Source organism: Cupressus sempervirens, chromosome 11 (genome assembly GCF_028749045.1).
Source record: "Cupressus sempervirens isolate cs-2001-9-10 chromosome 11, ASM2874904v1, whole genome shotgun sequence".
Lineage (NCBI taxonomy): Eukaryota > Viridiplantae > Streptophyta > Pinopsida > Cupressales > Cupressaceae > Cupressus > Cupressus sempervirens.
This window is the reverse complement of record NC_143128.1, coordinates 710,386,072-710,402,921: the sequence shown is the minus strand read 5'-3', so window position 1 is coordinate 710,402,921 and position 16,850 is coordinate 710,386,072. Positions and strand designations below refer to the sequence as shown.

Below are 16,850 nucleotides of genomic sequence, written 5' to 3'. Positions count from 1 at the left end.
GTTTCCCACAAACTACATCATACACCATGAACCTTGATATATCCATTCACTTTGTGAATTAGACATCTATGTGCAAATTGAAGTTCATACTCACCAAATCCTTCCATGAAATTTGCAACCCTACCATGATATATCAAGCATTTACATGATCCTTTGAACCAAAGGAAAAAATACATGATGACATACAACCCAAAATGAATTAAAAATGGTCTATAATATTTGATCCTAAACTAGAAGAGTTTATAAACAATAGAGATAGGAGATAATAATATATTGAAACTAAGTAATTTTTTGCTTTTTGTATTCATTCATTTGAACTAAGTACATTCAAGATATATGAGACAACTCATGAAATACACAAAATTAACTAGAACTATGATTGTCTTTGCATTATTTTTTGTTCATATAGAGAAAACTTGCGGAAAAATGGTGGACACCTAGTTGAGAATTTTTTCAAACCCTTAGGAAGCAACCCTATACAAAGAGAGAAACAAGAAAGATATAGAAGAGGAAGGAATCCCAAATTTGATCTAGAATTGACACTTGTCTACTTGAATCTTTATCATTTGTTGTTACAAAGCCTCTTTCTCCTCTATATAACTGAAATCTAGATCAAATCTCATTATTGTGTCCAAAAAACATGAAAACATCCCCGCCCAAATCTTGAGAAAAATCCCTCTTTTGATAAAACATCAAAACTGCTACCAAATGGTTGCCAAAACCTCTACCAAACTAATTTGGTGGCACAATACTATGACTAATAAGACTTTCTCCAAGCTTGATGTATACACATTTCTCCATTTTGCCAGAAACTTATTCTTAATTACCCATACTAGAATATAGTTAAATATTTATTCGAAGAATATCTCCTAAAATATGAGATTAGTGAAAAAAATTGTAGAAAATATGGAAAGTAGACCCTAAATGCTTTTTGAAAATATATAATAGTCCTATATTTTCTTAAAAACTAGATGCATGACATCCATTTGAAGTCTAGCTGCAAAAACTAATTCATAGACTCTTTTACATTGCAAAAATTTACCTTGTAATAAAGTTTCCACTTTATAAAATAAATGTAGTTTAATTTAAATCAGACCCATAAGCTCAATGAGGAAAATAATAAAAAATCAACATTTTAAATCTTTAGAAATTTTCCTTCTTTTTCAATTATGGGTCTAACTTGGTTGACTTACCATGTGACACATGGCACATTCTCATTGGTCAATTTTGTCCAGTCCTCCTGCTCCATCAACATCTACCTAAGTAGTTCACCATGTCATCACCATGTGTCATCACCCAATTTTCTCATAGATTTCCAACTCACCACTGATCTATTTCCATGTGGCTACATCGTATTTGGTCACTTTGTTGTGATTGTTAACTAGCATACATCTTTCCATGGAGACTAAGCAACAATTGTTGATCCATGCCATGTGGAGCAATCAGGTACAATGATATGAAATCTTCCACATCATCAACACTAACACATATTGGCATATCCCTCTTCACATGCAAAGTCATCCACCTACCACATCATTGTGACATAGAAACAATGTGACATGTTTCACCTTCATCCACCTCAGTACCTCAATCTATGTGCCATGTCACCACTCCTACCATGTGGCAGTCTATCACTTTTTTGCATGCACAGTTAGCAATTTTCCATGTCACTACAAGAATGTGACACTCTACCACATGATTTTCTTACCCAATATGCAACCTTGAGATTCATGCCATGTGTTATGCTCATGTTGGTTGACCAAGATGAGTCATTGGTCCACTTCATTCCTTACATCACCATCCACTTTGTTTAAAATTAACTTTAGTGCCAAATTGGTTTGCAGGCATGATGCATGCACATACATTGTCTATAAGGGCATTCCTCAAGACACTTGCATTCTATATGCTTCAAAATATAAGTACATCAAATTCAGTCCCATAAGCAATATGGGATATATGTCATATAATTGATCTACAACTAATCGATAGCATATGTCTTCTTTTTCTGGTTATGCTAAGTGCATTAGCTAGTCATGTCTCTTATGTACATGGCTAGTCATTCATCAAGCATGGCCATGATGTGAGAAATCTAGAAGTCCTTGTCCCATCCATAGGCTAAGCTTAGGATGTAAATTGAGACTCATAAAACTTAGAGATTGAACTCAATGTTCATCTAACTATCATATCCTACAAAACCTCTATTGTATGTCTTGGAATCTAAGATTGTTAAATACTTTTGAGATACTCTCTCCATAATGGGTCCTCTAAAAAGTCAATTAGAGCTTTAAGTGATGTTTCTTTGAGTTCTTATGACTCATCATGCAACAATGACATTTAAAGTATTGGTATAGCACCAAATTTAGCCAATGTAAATTGATCACCTTGATCATAACTTATTTCTTCAGTTGTATCAGACACTTTTTCATTAACATCATCATTCTCATCCCGGTGAGGGCACAACCCAAGGAAAAATGAACACAATAGGAAAGAAAAAGGGGAATATTATTATTAGAAGTGATATCCTATTACATTTAGTATAACAAAAATAGACTCCACAACATGTCCTATGGACTTACAATGTTATCAAATTCTGGAGAAAACCCTTCTCACAATACCTTCTCCCAAACTCCACCAAAAATTGCATTTACAATGCCACAAATGTCCTTAAGTAACCCAAATTAGGTTTATGGTTAGAAATAAATTTTAGAATATGACATTTGGAATCTACTACCAAAATAGAAGATTCTAGAAAACATGTCAAAAGTTGGTGTAAAATTAGAAGAATCCAAAAATGGTTGCCCAACTTTCGACAGGCATAACTTTTGATCCGGGACTCAAATTGATGAACTATTTACATTTCTGGAAAGATCTCCAAGTTATGTATAGCCCTATGGACTAGCCTCACTCGTACCCTATTTTTTGGGCCTATAGAAGGCCATTTAGTGTCTCAAATTTGACTTTGAATTACTCTTACAAGGTCTCCAGGCAACTTAAAACTACAATAAATTTTAGACCGTAAAGCCTTTTGACCTGATTATTTTTCTAGAGTTGTTTAAATTACATGTATAATCATCCATCCAACTTACACCCTCTAAATCATCTGAATTATGGCTCAATTACAAACTAACCTCTTTTTTACATTAACACGTATCCCAAGGTACTCAAAAAATCTAACCCAACAAACTAATAGTGGAACTATGAGAGTTGGAATCTTCATTTGACCCAAATGGGTATCCAAAAATAAAAATGCATTAAACAAAAACTAACACTAAGCATGTTTTTGGGTAATTTAGGATTGCCTATACACTAGTGGATGCTCCTGCATAAGACACCCAAGGTAAATTGTAAAGTGACCCTATCACTTTATAGGTGGTAGAGGAAAACCCAAATGAGAAATCTTTGTTGTGGATATCCAAGTTGAATCTTCTACTGGCCATCCTTTTCACTTCACTAATTATTCTTCATACTACCTATTTTTGGTACTCTGGCCCACATGACTATCTATAATTTCTTCTATATCTTCCTTTCTAAAAGTAGGAATTGGACATGGCTCCATCATCAACTCCTCATCTGCACCATCATTATGATATTCCATTAAGTCTAAAATATTGAAAATAGGAGAAATGTGAATCCCATTTGGCAACTCCACCTCATATGCATTTCTTGAGTCATGTTTCTTCAAAATTTTGCAAGGGAAAAATTTCTTCATCTTCAACTTGTTGTAGGTACCCTCTGGAAATAATTCTTTCCTCAAGTATACTATAACCAAATCCCCAACTTGGAACTCCTTATGTCTCCTCTTTTGATCTACTCTAGCCTTATACTATAGGTTCATCTTAGTAATATGTGCATGTATCTCCTCATGTAGGTTCTTGACATGTTCAACAAAGTATTCTACCTTAGTACTTGTCCTCTCCCCTTGCTCCATCTTCCTTAGCCCTAGTGCAGTCCTTGGACTACTCCCATCCATAATTTGGAATGGTGATCTACCAATAATCCTATTCGTAGAATTATTGCAAGAAAATTCTTCTTGTGGTAGAATCAAATCGCATCCCTTGGGCTTACCTCCTACTAAGCACCTCATCAAATTGCCTTGACTTCTATTTACTACTTCTGTTTGTCCATCAATCTATAGATGATGTGTAGAACTAAACTTCAATTTTTGAGCTGGTGGCACAGAACACCATGTAAAACATTTTTGAGGATACAGCTGGCAAAGTTTCTAGAAGAGAACAAGATATGGGGTAGATACATTGTATTTTACCTAATCCATATTGAAACCCTAAAAGTGAAGAGGGAGAATTGACTGGTAAAGGCATATCAGATCTCTATATAAGGAGTCATTAGTTAATGAAAAAAATGAGAGAGGGGTGGTCAAGCATGAAAGTGTAAAGTGCTGAAGAAGGTGGAAAAGAGGAAAGAGAGCATAGTTACTCTATTTCAGTAAGAAGACCCCTGATATGGATACATTAGTACAGTGAGTTAGAAGACTCAAGGAGACGAAGCTTGAATGGATGACAAGCAGTCAGAGCTGAAGAGATAAAAGCCAAGCATAAGGACTAAACTGAAAGTGTGATATGAAATCTGCAAAGTATGTTGTAAGTTATATCAGATCAAAAATTCATTGTTGTTACTTTCTAGCAATTGTAACAATTAGTTTAAATCCTATGGACTTAGGTTGGTTTGATAGCCATGAGATAAATCCTTTAACAGGGTGACATTCCCAGTGAATGTTCTAAAGTCCTTTAACCAGGCCCATTCCTAACAGTTTGGTGAAATCCTCTAACAAGGTCACATTTAATAGTGTGTTGTAAGCCTTTAATAGGGCATGCCTTTAACAGGGCATCACTTCAGAATAGTGAGAATCAAATAGCATGTTACTGGTGGTTTTTCCCAAATTGGGTTTCCATGTAAATCATTGTGTCATGTGTTGATCTTGCATGTTTTATCTTTGCATGTTGATTTACTGTAACTTGCTAATATGATTGATTTAAGCTTGGATGGTTAAAAGGTTTATGAGTTCACTACATTTGGTGGAAAAAAAAAAGTTTTATTAGGGCATTTGGGACCTTGAATAACTGATTCACCCCCCCTCTCATTTATTCTAAAAGATTCTAACAATTGGTATCAGAGCGGACTGTTGATCCAGTTTAAAAGGACTAGAAGCAGAAAAGATCAAAATGCCTAAGAGAGAAGTTCCCAAGCTCAACAAAGACAACTTTGTTGCATGGCAAAGTTTGATGAAACTACATCTTGGATCCATAGGAGATTATGCCCAAAAATCAATTATTACTGAACATGTTGATCCAACAAGTGCTCCTACTATAGAAGATATGAAAAACAAGCAAGAACATAACCAGACAATGCTAGAGATTGCCTCTGCACTTAGCTATGCTGAATTTGATGATATCAAAGGATGTGATACCACATTCAAAATGTGGAAAGCCCTATTAGACATCTATAGAGGAGATCAGAATGTACAAAGAGCAAAAAGAGAAATTCTTAGAGGAAAATTTGATGATATACGAATGGAAGAAAATGAGAATGATGTTCAGTACGGTGCAAGAATAAAAGAAGTGGTAAGTGCGATAAGATGTTTGGGTGGTCAATTGGATGAAGCTACTGTTAATAGTAAGTATTTGAGAACCTTGATCCCTATCTATGCTATTAGAGTATCAGCAATACAGGAACTAAGATATGTGCCAGGAAACAATCTAAGTTTTTAAGGTATCATAGGAAGACTCACTGCATTTGAATTATCTAACTTTGACAACTACAGACCTGATAATGTTGAATCTACTTTCAAGGCCAAGTTATCACTGAAAGATGCTGAACAGGTGAAATCTAAGAAGGGAAGAAAGATGAAATATGTATCCAGTGACAGTAACATAGATGAGGAAGATGTGGATCAATTAGAAGCTTTACTAGCTAGAAGATTTCACAGAGGTAAAGGAAAATTCAAAGGTAAGATGCCTATCATTTGTTTCAATTGCAATGAAGTAGGTCATATTGCTGCAAGATGTCCATAGAAAAAGGATTACAAGGAAAGCAACAAATACAAGAACATAAGAGATGATGACAAGAAAGATTACAAAGAAAAAGGTAAGAAGTGTTATATTGTTGAAGAAAATTCTGATGACAATGATGATGAAGTTGTTTATGTAGCCATGAAGGACCAATCCGATGAAGAAGAAGCCACATCACTGATGACTTGTATAAACAAAAATGACAGATGGATCATAGATAGTGGATGCTCACATCACATGACAGGAGACAAAAGTAAGTTTGTTAACTTTACTCAGTATGATGGAAATAGTGTTAGATTTGATAATGATGACCCTTGTCAAATCAAAGGAAAAGGTTCCATCAAGCTCACAGAACAAATCTCATGTGACAATGCATACTATGTTGAAGAATTAAACTACAATTTACTGAGTGTCTCACAGTTAGGCAATATAGGATGCAAAGTGGAATTTGGATACAAAACTACAAAAATCTATGATACTGATGGTAAACTAATAGGAAAAGGAGATCAAACGAAGAGTAATCTATTTTACCTTGATATGGATGATGTTTCTTGTTTTATTGCAAAATTTGATGATGAATGGTTATGGCATAGAAGATTATGTCATGTCAATTTTGATAATCTGGTCAACATTAGTAAAATGAAGAAAGTCAGAGGTTTACCAAAATTGAAGAAGCCTGATAATATTATGTGCAAACAATGTCAACTAGGAAAGATGACAAAGTCAAGTTTCAAAAGAAAAAACTATACATCTAAGGAGATACTTGAGTTAATTCACACTAACTTATGTGGTCCAATGGAAGTACAAAGCTATAGAGGAGATAAATACATCATGTTATTTGTTGATGATTATTCCAGGATGATGACTGTCATGTTCTTAAAACAAAAATCTAATGCTTTCCAAATGTTTAAATGGCATGTGGCTAGAGTTGAAAAGGAAATAGGAAAAAACTTGAAATGTCTAAGATCAGATAGAGGTGGTGAATTCACATCAAATGAATTTGAGATATTCTATAATGACAATGGAATCAAAAGACAAACGTCAGCTCCTAGAACTCCCCCATAGAATGGAATTGCTGAAAGAAGAAATAGATCTGTAATTGATTGTGCCAGAACATTAATGATGGAAAATATTGTTTCTCTAAAATACTAGAGAGAAGCTGTAAGTGTAGTTTTTCATACACTAAACTGAGTACAAATCAAGAAAGGTACAAATGCAACACCTTTTGAATTATGGTATGGTCACTCACCCAATGTAAAACATTTCAAAGTGTTTGGTTGTAAATGTTTTATTCTTAAAGATGTTAGAAATGGAAAATTTGATGCAAAAAGTGATGAAGGTATATTTCTTGGTTACTCCACAAGAAGTAAGGCATATAAGTGTTTGAATGTTAACACTAACAAAATTGTGGAAAGTACAAATGTAAATTTTGATGAGCACACAGAAGTTCAAGTTGAAGAACCAAAGAAAATGGAAGAATACAGAACCTTTGTGTACTCTTATAAAGTAATGACTGCTGAGGAGGATGATGTTAATCCAATTGAAACTCAACAACAAGTATCAGTCTCAACCGAGTCTCAACCAGTGAATGCCGAGCTGCATTCAGAAGCCGAGTTGCAGAATGAAGGATATGAACAATCTGATTCTAAAGACGGAATACATGATGAAGAACAACCAGACAACAAAGTGAGAAGTGATCTAGAATCTGAAAGATCAAACATGGAAACAAGGACAGAGCCAAGATTATCCAAATATGTAAAAAGACATCACCCTGCTGAACAAATAATCGGTGACAAAGATGCAAGACCAATGACAAGGAATAGACTAAGACATGAATCATGTCTAATCAGCACATCTAAACCCAAGACAGTGTATGGTGCATTACAAGATGATGATTGGTATAAAGCTATGGAAGAAGAAATTGATCAAATAAAGAAAAACAAAACCTGGAGTTTGGTTCCCAGACCAACTGACAAAAATGTGATTGGCACCAAGTGAGTATTTAGGAACAAGCTAGATGAGAATGATGAGATTACTAGAAACAAAGCTAGACTAGTATGCAAGGCTTATGCTCAAGAAGAAGGAATAGACTATGGAGAAACATTTGCTCCTATTGCTAGGATGGAAGGAGTAAGAACCTTACTTGCATATGCTGCCTACAAAAATTTTTAAGTCTATCAAATGGATGTAAAATCTGCTTTCTTGAATGGTATACTAGAAGAAGTCTACATTGAACAACCAGAAGGATTTGTTGATAAAAATAACAGGGATATGGTGTGTAAACTACACAAAGCACTTTATGGTTTGAAACAAGCACCAAGAGCATGGTATGAGAGACTTCACAAGTATCTAGTGCAAATTGGATTTGAAAGAACTGATGATAATAGCAACATGTACATCAAAGCAGAAGAAGGTAAAGACATTATTGTATCTGAAATTTTTGTGGATGACATAGTATTTGGTGGAAAGGAAGTACTTTACAAAGGCTTTGCTGACAAAATGAGACATGAATTTGAGATGTCTATGTTTGGAGAAATCAAATTTTTTGTTGTCTTACAAGTACATCAACTCAAAAATGGAATATTTATTACACAATCAAAGTACATCAAAGAGATTCTTAAAATGTTTGGACTGGAGGAATCCAAATTAGTCAGCACACCAATGGCCATATGAAATAAGCTGTCCAAAAATGATGAGTTAGCTGAAGTCAATCAAATAATGTACAGATCCATGTTTGGAAAATTACAATATGTAGTACACAATAGACCAGACATAGCATTAGCAGTTGGAATAGTGGCTAGGTTCTCTACTAATCCTAAAGAAAACCATCTTATAGCAATAAAAAGAATAATGAGATATCTCAAAGGAACTGATAACTTTGGTCTATACTACAAAAAGAGTGAGAAATTTGAACTCAATGCATACACTGATGCAGATTGGGGAGGAAACATCGATGACAGAAAAAGCACAAGTGGAGGTGCATTATTTTTAGGCAAAAGGCTAGTTACCTGGACTAGTAAGAAACAAACATGCACATCCCAGTCCACTGCAGAGTCAGAATATGTGGCAGCTATAGTCAATTGCACAAACATTGTATGGCTCACACATCTATTGAATGGAATGAAAGAAGTGGTAACCAAACCTGTGATATTGTATTGTGACAATACAAGTGCTATAAACATATCCAAAAATCCAGTAATGCATGCAAAAACCAAGCACATTGCAATCAAGTATCATTATGTCAAAGAATTGGTAGAAGACAAACAAGTGAAGCTAGAGTACATTCACACAAAGGAACAAATTGCAGATATTTTCACCAAACCATTGCCCAAGGATGCTTATGAATATCTTAGAGGCAAGTTGGGGGTAATACCCATAACTCAAGCAGTTTAAGGCAACAAGGAAGCTACCTTGCATCAACAGAAATCAAACATTGGAACAGTAATAGGCTGATGCAAAGGATGACAACAGGAATAGAAACTCCAAATTAGACACAAGCATGGTGATAGAGGGAGAAAGATAAAGAAAAAGACAAAGCTTATATTTTTCATGATAAAGATGCTTCATCTTTGGCATTTATGTCAAAGAGGGAGAAATATGACAAAACTGATCTATGCAAAGAAAGAGGGAGATATATATGAAAGAGGGAGATATATGTGATCAATAGTAAAGATGCAGTAGCACAGAAAAGAAGCAGATAATATATACAATCAGTTTTGGTGGTAACTAAGTTGATCCATTGATCAGTTTGGTTTGCCATCAATGCCAAAGAGGGAGATTGTTAGAAATGATTGAATTGATAATAAGAGTTGTTGGAATGATAAAGAATGTTCTCAATCATTGTTTTGTCATTGATGTCAAACTTGCTACTTGTAGGAATGACAATTGCTTTAGTGATCCAAATACTATCAATTAGTTGGTTGACAAGGTGGTGGCAATCAATAAGATGTAACTAGAACACCTAGAGAAAGGTTGAAGTTATGATGTTGTAATGAAGTACTAGGATCAGCTAAGCCATTGATGAAAAAGTGTATTTGATAACATACTATAAGATACAAAAAAAAGGGCACACTGAAACATATTAAAGAGGTTAGGTGTTAGCTAAGTCTTTTACAAAGCTCAACTAAGAGAAGGTGCCGAGTATATCATATAAGCCGAGTGATCTTCAGGTGCCGGGTAAAGAGTAGGTGCCGAGTAACACAGTTTTTTGTAGGTGTCGAGTAACACAATTTTTTGTAAGTTTTGAGTAACACAGTTTTGTGTAGATGCCGAGTAACACTGAGATGTTGAGCATTAGTAAAACAAATAATGCCGAGTTTCTGCATTATTTCGAAGATCAAAGATTCGCCAGATTTAAGCTGACAAGGTTATTACTTAGAAGTTTGTAAATTAAATAGAAGATAAGAATGATGAGCTGGTGGCACAGAACACCATGTAAAACATTTTTGAGGATACAACTAGCAAAGTTTCTAGAAGAGAACAAGATATGGGGTAGATACATTGTATTTTACCTAATCCATATTGAAACCCTAAAACTAAAGAGGGAGAATAGAGCGGCAAAGGCATATCAGATCTCTATATAAGGAGTCATTAGTTAATGAAAAAAATGAGAGAGGGGTGGTCAAGCATGAAAGTGTAAAGTGCTGAAGAAGGTGGAAAAGAGGAAAGAGACAATAGTTACTCTGTTTCAGTAAGAAGACCCCTAATATGGATGCATTAGTATAGTGAGTTAGAAGACTCAAGGAGACGAAGCTTGAATGGATGACAAGTAGTCAGAGCTGAAGAGATAAAAGCCAAGGATAAGGACTAAACTGAAAGTGTGATCTAAAATCTGCAAAGTATGTTGTAAGTTATATCAGATCAAAAGTTCATTGTTGTTACTTTCTAGCAATTGTAACAATTAGTTTAAATCCTATGGACTTAGGTTGGTTTGATAGCCATGAGATAAATCCTTTAACATGGTGACATTCCCAGTGAATGTTCTAAAGTCCTTTAACCAGGCCCATTCCTAACAGTTTGGTGAAATCCTCTAACAAGGTCACATTTAACAGTTTGTTGTAAGCCTTTAACAGGGCAGGCCTTTACAGGGCATCATTCAGAAGAGTGAGAATCAAATAGCATGTTACTGGTGGTTTTTCCCAAATTGGGTTTCCACGTAAATCATTGTGTCATGTGTTGATCTTGCATGTTTTATCTTTGCATGTTGATTTACTATAACTTGCTAATATGATTGATTTAAGCTTGGATGGTTAAAAGGTTTATGAGTTCACTACATTTGGTGAAAAAAAAAAAGTTTTATTAGGGCATTTGGGACCTTGAATAACTGATTCATCCCCCCTCTTAGTTATTCTAAAAGATTCTAACAACCATGTAGCCTCACCACCTTTATGAAAAACAAATCTGCAATATGTACTACATCATGAGTCTTGTGGCATGGAATGAAATGTTCCATCTTGGAGAACTTATGAACCACCACAAATATTGAGTCATTACCACTTTGTGTCCTTGGAAATCCAAGAACAAAATCCATACTTATATCCTCCTAAGGCTTCAATGGAATAGAAAATGGCTAATAGAATCGGTTATTTTGACTAAATCCTTTGGCTATTTGACATACTTGACAACTCTACACAAACTTGTTCACATCCTATGATAATTGAGGCCAAAAATATTGCTCTCTAATAATGGAAATGGTCTTATCTTAACCAAAGTTTCCTTCCATCCCTCCACTATGCTTCTTCTTGATCAAATTCTCCCTCATGGAACTCCTTGGAATACACAGTTGACTTCCCTTGAACAACATACCATCTTGAATCATGTAATCTAGCCACTTGGTCCTATCTAGAGTAATAGGTTCTTTACAAGCCTTCCAAGCTTCTACAAAGTAAAGATCCTTAGGGTACAGATTCTTGAGTTCATCAAACCAAACCACTTCAACCTACATTACTATCCTCAACAACTTTCTCCTACTTAATGCATCTACAACCCTATTAGACCTTCTGCTTCTATGTTTTAATACAAATATATAGCTTTGCATGAAATTTACTATTTTAAATGTGTCTCATTCAATTTACCTTGGCTATTTAGGTACTAAAATGCCTATTGATCAATATAAAAAAAAATCTTTTGGCAACAAATAATGCCTGCATTTCTTTATGGTCTGAATTATTGCTCAAAACTATTGCTCAAAACTCTTGATCATAAACAAAATATTTCTTCTTTTCATCATTCAATTTTTCACTAAAATAGGCAATAGGCTTACCTTCTTGTCTCAACAAAGCTCCAAAAACACTACCATTAGCATCAAAACCCACCCGAAACACTTTGCTAAAATTAGAATGTGTCAACATAGGTTGCTCTATCACCCTCTTCTTTAGTAATTCAAAACTCCTTACAGCTCTTGTAGTCCACTTGGAACACTTTTCTATCACCCCTCATAGTTTTAGTTAGGGGTGCACATATACTACTAAAAATCCTAATGAACTTCTTATAAAAATTGGCCAAACTATGGAATGACCTTGCCTCAGTGGTAGACCTTGGAGTGGGCCATTCCAAGATGACCTTCACCTTCTCTAGGTTCATTATGAGACCTTTAGTTGATACAACAAACCCCAAATAGACTAACTCACTTTTGAAAAAGCTACACTTCTTCAAATTAATAAAAAAATTATCTTCCCTCAACCTTTCAAGGACACTACAAATGTGCAATAAATGTTCATCCAAAGATTTATTGAAAATCAAAATATCATCTAGATAGACAATATTAAATTTTCCCAAAAATTTCTTTAGCAACTCATTCATAAGGTGCATGAAGGTGCTTGGTGCATTGGTTAGTCTAAAGGGCATGAATAACCACTCATATAGACCCTCCTTGGTCTTGAATTTAGTCTTCCACTCATCTCCCTCTCATATCCATATCCAGTGATAGCCACTCTTGAGATCTATCTTTGTGAAGTACTAACCTCCACTCAAGCAGTTCATAAGATCATCCATCCTTGGAAAAAGAAATTGGTACCTAATGGTTATTTTATTTATAGCCTGAGAGTCTGTACACATTCTCCACTCTCCATCCTTCTTTGGTGCCAGCATTATAGGTACTACACATGGAATTAGGCTCTCTCAAATTAAACCTTTCCTCAATAGCTCTTGAACTTATCTATTTAGCTCCTTAGTCTCAATAGGATTCATCCTATGAGTAGCCTTGTTAGAAAACTAGCTCTAGGGACTAAATCTATTTGATGACTAATTTACCTTATTGGTGGCAACCCTTCTGGCACATTATAATAGATGGCATCTCCATACTCACTTAATAGGCATGAAACTTCAAGTGGAACTTCACTATTACCTTCCTTATTCTCTCTAGGAATTAAAGCATAACACATATGTTGATGCTTCATGCCATCCAAAAATTTCCTTCCATCAACAAGACATACCCTGGCACTATTGCATACCTTTTCACCCTCCTTTATCAAGGGCTTCAATTTGTGGTGAACTCCTTCCTTTGTCAGAGAGTATGTATTTGCATGACCATCATGTATAACATGTCTATCAAATTTCCATGGCCTTCCCAACAATAAATTTTAGACATCCATTGGGATGATATCACAGAGAGCCTCGTCATAGTAACTCCTAATCTTTAACTTTACCAAACATTTATCACTAACTAGGACCTTATGATCATCCTACACCCAAGCAATCTGATAGGGTTGGGGGTGTTTCTCTCTTTTGAGCTTTAGCTTTGAGACTATCTCCTCTAACACCAAGTTGTCAGTGCTTCCACCATCAACAATCAAATCACAACATTTACCCTTGCACTTGCACTTGCTACAAAACAAAATCCTTCTTTGTCAATGCTTAGTCACACCACTCAATAAGACCCTTTCATTTACTAGAACCTCTCCTCTTTTTGCATCCTTTGAATGTGATGACTATGCATCATCATCCACATGAGAAACCCTTGTTTAACCATCAACACTAGTATATTTCCTTCCTTGGTGTTGAGGGCATTTGTAGGTATGATGACCTTCTTCATTGCAATGAAAATAGGTAATATGGAAGCCTCCTCTTTCTCAACCTTATCCACATCCTCTACCTCTTCATCTTTGATCTCCAAAGTTTTGATCATGGGAGTGATTAAAATCCTCATTCCTTTGGTTTTGGCTAGTACCCACATCTTCAATTTACTTCTTGTTCTCATTTCAACCTCCAAATGACCTACCACCACAACTTCTGCCTTGATTGTGCCTTCTTTGTGTTCTATCAAACTTTTTTTTTGGCTTCTCCTCAACTCACAAGGAAAACTAGTATGCCACTTTAATGCTAGTCATTTTGACTAGACTAAACTCCTCCTAAATGCTAGGTCTTAACCCATTAATGTAATGAGCAACCTTCTCCTTGTTTTCTTCTACATGCCCTACCCTAATAAGGACTCAATAAAATTCCTCTATGTATTCTTGGACAAATTTTGCTACTTACTTCAACCCTTGCATCTTCTTGAACAAATCAAGCTCTTGAACAAATCAAGCACGTAATCAATAGGAATGAACTACTTCTTTAGTTTGTCCATCATGAGATCCCATCTTGTGATTTCCTCCTTTCCTCTTCTATTTCTTTCCAACTAAATCTCTTGCTACTAGATTTTAGAATGACCTTCAAAAACTTAACCCTATTAGGGTCCTTGATATCCTCATACTCAAAATATTCTTCTAGCTCATTGATCCAATCGATCAACACATCTAGGCTTAGATTTTCTGAAAACATGCCAACGTCAATTTTAGGTCTTTTTCCTAGCTTGGCAATGGCCCTAAAAGGACTTCTTCATCTCCTTCCCCATCCTATCCAATATTTTCTTCAACTTCATTTTCCTCCTCACTTTTGTTACTAATGAAAATATTCATCCCTCTACGGATCTCCTCTTGCAATGCTTGAACTTGTCTCTAGAGGGCTCTAACCTTAGGAGGAGAAACTTTGGCCCTTCCACCATGCTCTCTTCTTGGGGGAATCTTATCACTATGTCAAATCCTACAACCACATTGTCTTGGCACAAATTGCTTCATAGTCGGTGCTCTATCTACACACTCAAGAAAACCTACTCTGATACCACTTGATGAGGGCACAACCCAAGCAAAAATGAAAAAAGGGGAATATTATTATCAAAAATGATATCCAATTACATTCAATACAAAAAAAATAAAATCCATGACATGCCCTATGGGCTGACAATGTTATTAGATTCTGGAGCAAACCCTTCTCATAGTACCTTCTCCCAAACTCCACCAAAAACTATATTTATAATGCCATAAACATCCTTAAGTAATCCAAATTAGGTTTAGGGTTAGGAATACATTTTAGAATATGCAATTTAGAATCCACCACCAAAATAGAAGGTTCTAGAAAACATGTCAGAAGTCAATGTAAAACTAGAAGAATCCAAAAATGGTAGTCAAACTTCTAGGAGGCATAACTTTTAATCTGGGACTTCGATTGAAAAACTATTTACATTTCCACAAATCTCTCCAAGTTATCTATAGCTTAATGGACCAGCCTTTCTCGTCCCTCATTTTTTGGGCCCATACAATGTGATTTAGTGCCTCATATCTAACTTTGAAGTGCTCTTAGGGGGTCTCCAAGCAACTTAAAACTATAATAACTTTGAAACTATAAAGCCCTTTGACCTGATTCTTTTTTTAGAGTTTTTTAAGTTACAAATATACTCATCCCTCCAAATTATACTCTCTAACTCATCATAATTATGGATCAATTAAAAAATAACCTTTTTTCTACATTGCCACATATCCCAAGGTGCTCAAAAACTCTAACCCAAAAAACCAATAATTGAATTATGAGAGTTGGAATTTCTATTTGACCTAAATGGGTATCTAGAAATGAAAACACATTATACAAAAACTAGCACTAAGAATATTTTTGGTGATACAAGATTGCCCTTACACCATTAGATGCTCCTACATTACATCCTCCAAAAATTTTAGAAGTAAAGGGACTGCACTTGAAGTTTTCACAACAAAAATAGAGTGTTTATAACTAGACAAGTCCATTATAACATTTTTTGTTGCTTTTGCTTAAGGATTGGGACCTTGAAGAATCTTTATCAAGTGTCTAGCAATGAAAATGACATTCTCCTCTACAATAGCCAAAATAGAGAAAACATCTTGAACAATTTCTTCCTCCTTTAGGATTAGTTGCTTTAAGAATTTTTTCAAATAGAGGAATGGCTCCTACTAGAGAAACAAGATGAACATAATCCACATTATATCATCAGATCAAAAAGCCATGAGATGGATTACTATTTCTACTCCACTTTTAGCTAGTATGACATGATTAGTTTTTGTATTTATTACAAGTTCTCTAAAAGCCTTTACCACCAGTTTCTGCATTCTAACTTTAGTTTCTTGCAAAAGTCTAAGAAGGTTAGGAAGAGCTCTAGAGCCCCCAATTTTTCTCCTTTTGTGCAAGCCTTTCCAAACAAAAAGTGGTTATTTCTTGATTGCACATGTTGGAATTCTTTACAATAACTTGGGGGGCGGCGGGGGGGGGGGTGTGGTGAATCAGTTATTCAATGTCCAGATGTCCAAATAACACTTTTACAATTCAGTAAAACCCATAAAACTTTCTTCACCATGCATGTATTCATTGTGAGTTAACCAAAACTGATATGTTACAATTAAACTAATATGTAGAAATGTAAAGCATAAAATGCAACACATCCATCAATGCACATGACACAATGTTTTAACATGGAAACCTAATTGTGGAAAAACCACCAGTAACATGCTACTCCTTTCTCACTCTTCTAAAGTGATGCCC

The 16,850-nt window shown here is 35.2% G+C and overlaps 1 pseudogene; it reads right to left on the bottom strand.

Moving 5' to 3' along the window:
* Positions 1–2,063: 2,063 nt before the first annotated feature.
* LOC149531659 (uncharacterized) lies at positions 2,064–16,295 on the bottom strand (annotated as a pseudogene).
* Between the last annotated feature and the right edge of the window lie 555 nt (positions 16,296–16,850).